This window comes from Xyrauchen texanus, chromosome 49, assembly GCF_025860055.1.
Source record: "Xyrauchen texanus isolate HMW12.3.18 chromosome 49, RBS_HiC_50CHRs, whole genome shotgun sequence".
In the NCBI taxonomy this organism is placed as follows: domain Eukaryota; kingdom Metazoa; phylum Chordata; class Actinopteri; order Cypriniformes; family Catostomidae; genus Xyrauchen; species Xyrauchen texanus.
In genome coordinates this window covers 4,496,085-4,502,274 of record NC_068324.1, presented here as the reverse complement: position 1 = coordinate 4,502,274, position 6,190 = coordinate 4,496,085, and positions in this window count along the sequence as shown.

The following is a 6,190-nucleotide window of genomic DNA, read 5'->3' as shown; positions in this document are numbered from 1 at the left end:
ACTCATGCCATCACAGATGTGTATGAAATATTTGTCTTCAGCTGAACACAAAGATTTTTGGATGAATATTTCAGCTTTTTAGACCCATACAATGCATGTGAATGGGTACCAATATTTTTAAGCTCCAAAAAGTACATATAGGCAGCATAAAAGTAATCAATAATACTCCAGTGGCTTAATCCATGTCTTCAGAAGCTGAGAAACAGATCAATATTTAAGTACTTTTTTTACTATAAATTCTCCTCCCTGCCCAGTAGGTGCGATATGCACAGAAATGTGAATCGCCAAAAAGAGAGTGAAAGTGGAGATTTATAGTACAAATGGTCTTAATATGAATCTGTTTCTCACCCACACATCATATTCTGAAGTTGATAGGTTACGCTTCTGAAGATTTGGATTTAACCACAGGATCTGGCTTTGTGAGCTTCAACATTTTGATCACCATTCACTTGCACTGTGAGCACCTACAGAGCTGAGATATTCTTCTAAAAATCTTTGTTTGTGTTCAGCAGAAGAAAGAAAATCATAAGTTTCTGTGATAGCATGAGTGTGAGTAAATTAAGAGAGAATTTTCATTTTGGGGTGAACTGTCCCTTTAAATTCGTTTTGTGGAGAGTCAGGCCTGAAGTCTTATTTCTGTTCACCAGGGGGCGCAACACTTGTTTAAAACGATGCTCGGTTTCTCAAGAGGAGCTGGATTGTTTGTTACACTGGACAGCAAATCTTACTTTCTAATGTTTGTTTGTATGTTAAAATCCTTTAATAAAAATCACAAATGGCTGTAATTGATACATCCTGACCAGCGCTGAGAAAAGTAACACGTGCCGTGTGACAACACAGTCGATGTACTATTTCTTCCTGGTTAAATATTACAAGTTAATATCATTTGACACCTTTGTAGTATAATGACGTATACCAAATTCTAAGGTTTAGGCTACAGGTGTGATTCTACACAATACTGGTTATAAAACATATACCTACTGCTCATGTGTCCCTCATACCAATTGAACAACCACAAATATGACATTTATGACCATTTTCTCAATGATTGAGTGATTGAGCTACAAATATTTTTTATATATATATTTATTTATTTATTTTTTTTACAAAAACACTTAACTTTTTAATGCTCTCCCTTAACATGTCAGGGTGTGTGCATCGAACAATACATTGATTTTTAATTGTGTTCCAATTTTAATTATCCAATATTGCCCCTCCCATCTCAACCCTGTCACAACTCTCCCACCACTGGGCTACTTGCACCCACATATTTCTAACACCATGTTCCATTCAAGTGAATATATAGTATTTGTAATGTATAATATTTTGACTATTTCATTTTTTTTTTTTTACAATATCCATAAATGTATTGAATAACTCAACCCCGTCCCAGGTTGACAGTGAAGAAATGTTACAGGGTTGTGTTTTTTTGCTCAAAATGGCCACTGTTCCTCATGTGGAGTAGGACAGAAGACCACATAGTATGCATGAAATTAATAAATTCGACATATTTATGGATTAAAATATTTATTTTGAAAAGTACTGATTTAACAACTTAATTTCATGTGACGGGGTTGAATTGTTGAGCTTGACGACACCCTGAATTTAATACACTTCCAAATAGGATCATTTCATTTTAGCGAACCACCATTTAAAAATGGACTGAAATATTACAGAATCCCAAGAATGACCCAATTATAGAAATGAAACAAATTATTGCTGTTGTTGTCGTCCAGGTGTTTGTATGTTATTACTGTTTTTGTTTATTCTGTTTAAGGTTTACTATAGTTGCTTGTGGTTTATGTTGCAAATACACTGATAAATGTATCTATTCTTATTTCTATTCACCATACTCACCCAGTCATGTCCAAACTCCTGTAGTTTGTACCCTTCTGCACAGCAGCGTGGACATCAGCTGGGAGCCACCCATCACATATTTATCGCACCATTAATCCCAGAAGAAACCCCTGAAGAAATCCTACCCTGCATCCCATGCCATGCTGACATCTGCTGCACATACTATACCATACACCCACCCTGCGGCATATAACCTCCCATGTGTCTATAAGTGCTAGCCCAGTGGCTAAGTCTGTGCTAGCACCGTTAATGTGTACTCTGTCCTTCTGGTTCTGTGTGGCATAAACTCCCTTCGGACCATATGCGCCAACCCAGTGGCTAAGGCTGTGCTAACCCCACTGGCACCGTTAATGTGTGCTCGGTGCCCCTGGTTCCATATGGCATTCTACCACACGACACTGCACAAACCTCTCTCATAACCCTTGTAAACACACTAGACAGACACCAGCCCTAGTAGTCCTTCCCCCAATGTAATTGTACCACACATAATCTCAAACATCACAAATGTTCCCTATCCCTACTTCTCCCAAGTGCCTTTCTCATTTCTGCACAATCCTCTTTTTGTCCTTCCTTCTTAACCATAGCCAGACGTGAACATATATAGAGATACAGTAGGGTCACCGAATCCGACAAGTCATAATTAATAGTTTCCGTAATGTGTTACTCTTCTTTATTCCCATTCAAGTTACATGATGCCACATGCCGTCGGTTGAGCTCAACTTGTATTAAACCCTGAACGATCCTTTAATTGCCATTTTACCCACTTGTTTCAATTATCTGACCCCATGCTTGATATATCAAGTTGTAAACATTTGGTGTATTCCTATGAGTATTGCACATGTGCAGCATATCTTTGTGGTTTCTACTCCTTTTACTCCAACTCATCTACCGAATAGCCCATGCTATGGTCAGTCTGTCTCTCTCTGTTGGTGGTCAGTGAATGTATGTATCCGAACCAAGACTTAGAAGTATCTTGGCCAGTAACTGATTCTCTATAGACACAGAACTATGAGAGTAATGAAAGAATACGGTGTTATTGCAAAGATTGTTCACGTCATGTCTTCTTCATCTTCTTCTTCTTTAGATTTGTCAAGTTCAATATAATTAGAAATTCAGACTGGGCTCTGGTACCAACAGGTCCATCAGCAAATTAATCATCATACCTTCAAGCACACGGTAAAGAAAAAAGTCATCCAGCCTGAATGTGTTTTATGTGCTCTCGGTGGACACTGTGTAGCTCTTTAGGGCTGGAACAATCTATGTGTCTGTGTGTGTTAGAGGCTAGACGGAATGGTTTCGGACAGGTGAAGGATGGTTCTCTTTCTTTTCGGCCCAGTCAGAGTGACCCAGATTGTTGTGTGTGGCTCTGACGGGCGCTCGGGCTGACAGGTGCAGTGAGACTCCCACAGCGAGGTAACGAGACAGAGAGACAATCTGCTCTGTCAGAGGTGTGTGTGTGTGTGTGTGTGTGTGTGTGAGAGAGTGAGAGAGAGAGAGCCTTCATTAGTTAAATCTGGCATCTCTATGAGCTGATAAACTGTCAAATAATAAACTTTTGGCTATTGGCATGAAGTCTGGTCCACACTGTAGCTCATTCTAGCCAGGAAACGCCCACTAAGACAGGAAGTAGATGTCTGATTGACATGTAGAGCAACTGACCACAATTTGTCAGGTTTACGTGAAATTTTGGATTGGATAAATCTGATCTTCGGCATGAAGTAGGGTCTACTTTACAGCTTTTTTTTGGCCAAGAACCACCCACTTTGACAGGATGGTGCCATCTGAGTAATATGTTTGCAGAATATGTTCATAGCAGTTAGACATCTGATTGGCTCTCAAAATAGAATGACATCTTATTTTAGTGCCAATACATCCAAGATGTTCATAAGTTATGGCTAAATGAGTCGCCCACCAATCATATTAGGGCAAAATTAATGCATTTAATACTATCGATTAATAGCACAGAGATTTGGCAATGACTGTGAATACATTTTCAGAGTTAGGCTACTACATGGCAATCTACTGTGATGTGTCTTCTCATTGGCTGAGCCCTCTCACAGACACAACCAATCTCCTGTGGTGCCATGGACTGTTCCTGTAATTTAAAGAAATGTTGCAGGTTCATTTCACAAAAAACATCCAGTGAGCGGCAGTTCTGTAGACAGAAATTCCTTGTTGATGAGAGAGGTCAACGGAGAATGGCCAGACTGGTTCGAGCTGACAGAAAGGCTACGGTAACTCAGATAACCACTCTGTACAATTGCAGTGGGCAGAATAGCATCTCAGAAAGCACAATACGTCAAACCTTGAGGCAGATGGGCTACAACAGCAGGAGACCACATTGGGCACTTTATTAGGACCATAGTGTTCCTAATAAAGTGTTCGGTGAGTGTACATATATCACACATGCCTCTGTTTTGTGTCGGCTAGAAGACAAATGTTACAATTTATAAGAAACAAATGGATAAACTCAAGATGAAGGGTATCACAATGTGTGCTTGTGTATGTCCACACTGGTAAGTCAGTAATCCTTCACTTGCACAGAAGTTAGTAAAACATTCGGCTTTCAAAAATGTTCAACATTATTAAGGAATGAGGTTGTTGTTCAGGATTGAGTGTGAGGTGTGCGAGACAGACAGAATTGTTTTGGCCTCTGGCTGCAGTCAGATCAAAGCTGATGGATGAGGTAATGTATCACTCCGATGAGCAACACAGGATACAGACTTTACTATCTCCACATCTTCCCCTCTCTCTCTCTCTCTGTCTCCCTCTCTTTTCAAACCCAGTAAGAAGATGACAAAAAAACCTATCAGTGTCTGAAACATCTAGTAAACAAACTGCACGGACACTTCCCTTCTGATCAGGCAAGACAAATTGATAAATAAAAAAATATATATCGATTTGTAGAGACGTTAACGGTTACGAAGGGCCATTTCAGGGGCCCTGATAAAACACCTGCTCAGTGACGGCCCTAAAAAACCCAACATTCAGTTTAATTCCTGCTGTTTATGTCTCAGGAAGCCACGATTGTGTTCGGACCCTATTTTCTCAGTGGTTCTGCACGTCTTTGCATTCGCTTTGTCTCAATTCAGCGTTCTAAATCACTGTCACAACTAACAAACGCCAGGACACAAACAACAAAACATCAAACGTCGTGATGCGATTTGTCTTCATGCCATGGGAGCTGAAAGCTGTTCTTTCAACATGCTGTTTCACAGCACCAAACAACACAAACTCCCAAAACGGCAGTTGCCAGGTTCTCTGCACACAGCCCTGATTTCTGACCTGCTACACTCTGAAAGAATGCATCAGCTCCACAATACACACTCTCAGAGAGCCTCGGGCAACTGTGCGAGTGTGTGCCATTATGTTAATTTGATGAGGGGTTTGGTTTGGATGCTCTTCTTTGTGCTGAAAGAGCTCTTTGTTAAGAACGGTCAGCACACACAGGCTCTGAGAACACACTCTCTATGAGCTGGAACGGGGCTCCCTGCATCTTCTGAGGGGCCCACAGGGGCCAACACGAGGCCAAAGCCTCTGTAAACTGAAACAATTAGCTGAATTGTTGTTTGAAGTGATAGAGACAGTAAGAACAAATGTAAGAATGATTTTGACTCATTTTCATTCTGTGTTTGATGCTCCAGCTGCTCAGAATGGATTTAAATTTTTTCATGTTAGATCATCGGTTAGGCTACATTTCATACCAAAGTATGCATCCTAAACAGTATGCATCCCATACCAAAGTATGCATCCTAAACAGTATGCCTCCCATACCAAAGTATGCATCCTAAACAGTATGCATCCCTATACCAAAGTATGCATCCTAAACAGTTTGCATCCCATACCGAAGCATGCATCCTATGTAGTATGCAAGGTTACAATTAGTGGATTTTTGAGCACACTCGTTGGGCTAACATTAGCAATCATCCCTCGCACTATTGAAGATGAGTAATTTGTGTAAATTCTCTATCAATGAGTTCAGTGTGAAACCCAAATTGCTCCAGCAATTGATTATATTATGCCAAATGCAACCAGTTGTATTCAGTGGATTCCAAAGTGTGCATACTATATGTGCATACTTTTAAGAGCTAAAACTATTCGTATCTAATTGCATGTAAATTAAGTTAAAATTTAAACATTTAAAAAACGTGAGACTGAAGTTATCACAGTTGTTTTGAAGTGTATGAACCTGAAAGTGAAGTAATAATTATTTTTATGCTAACTGAATTTGCTAAATGCAAACAATTGCAAAGGCAAACGGTTTGTGAGTAACGGTATCAGGATGCAATTTTATGATTTGGTAGTATGGCAAAACTGTCGTACTGTCTTTTTC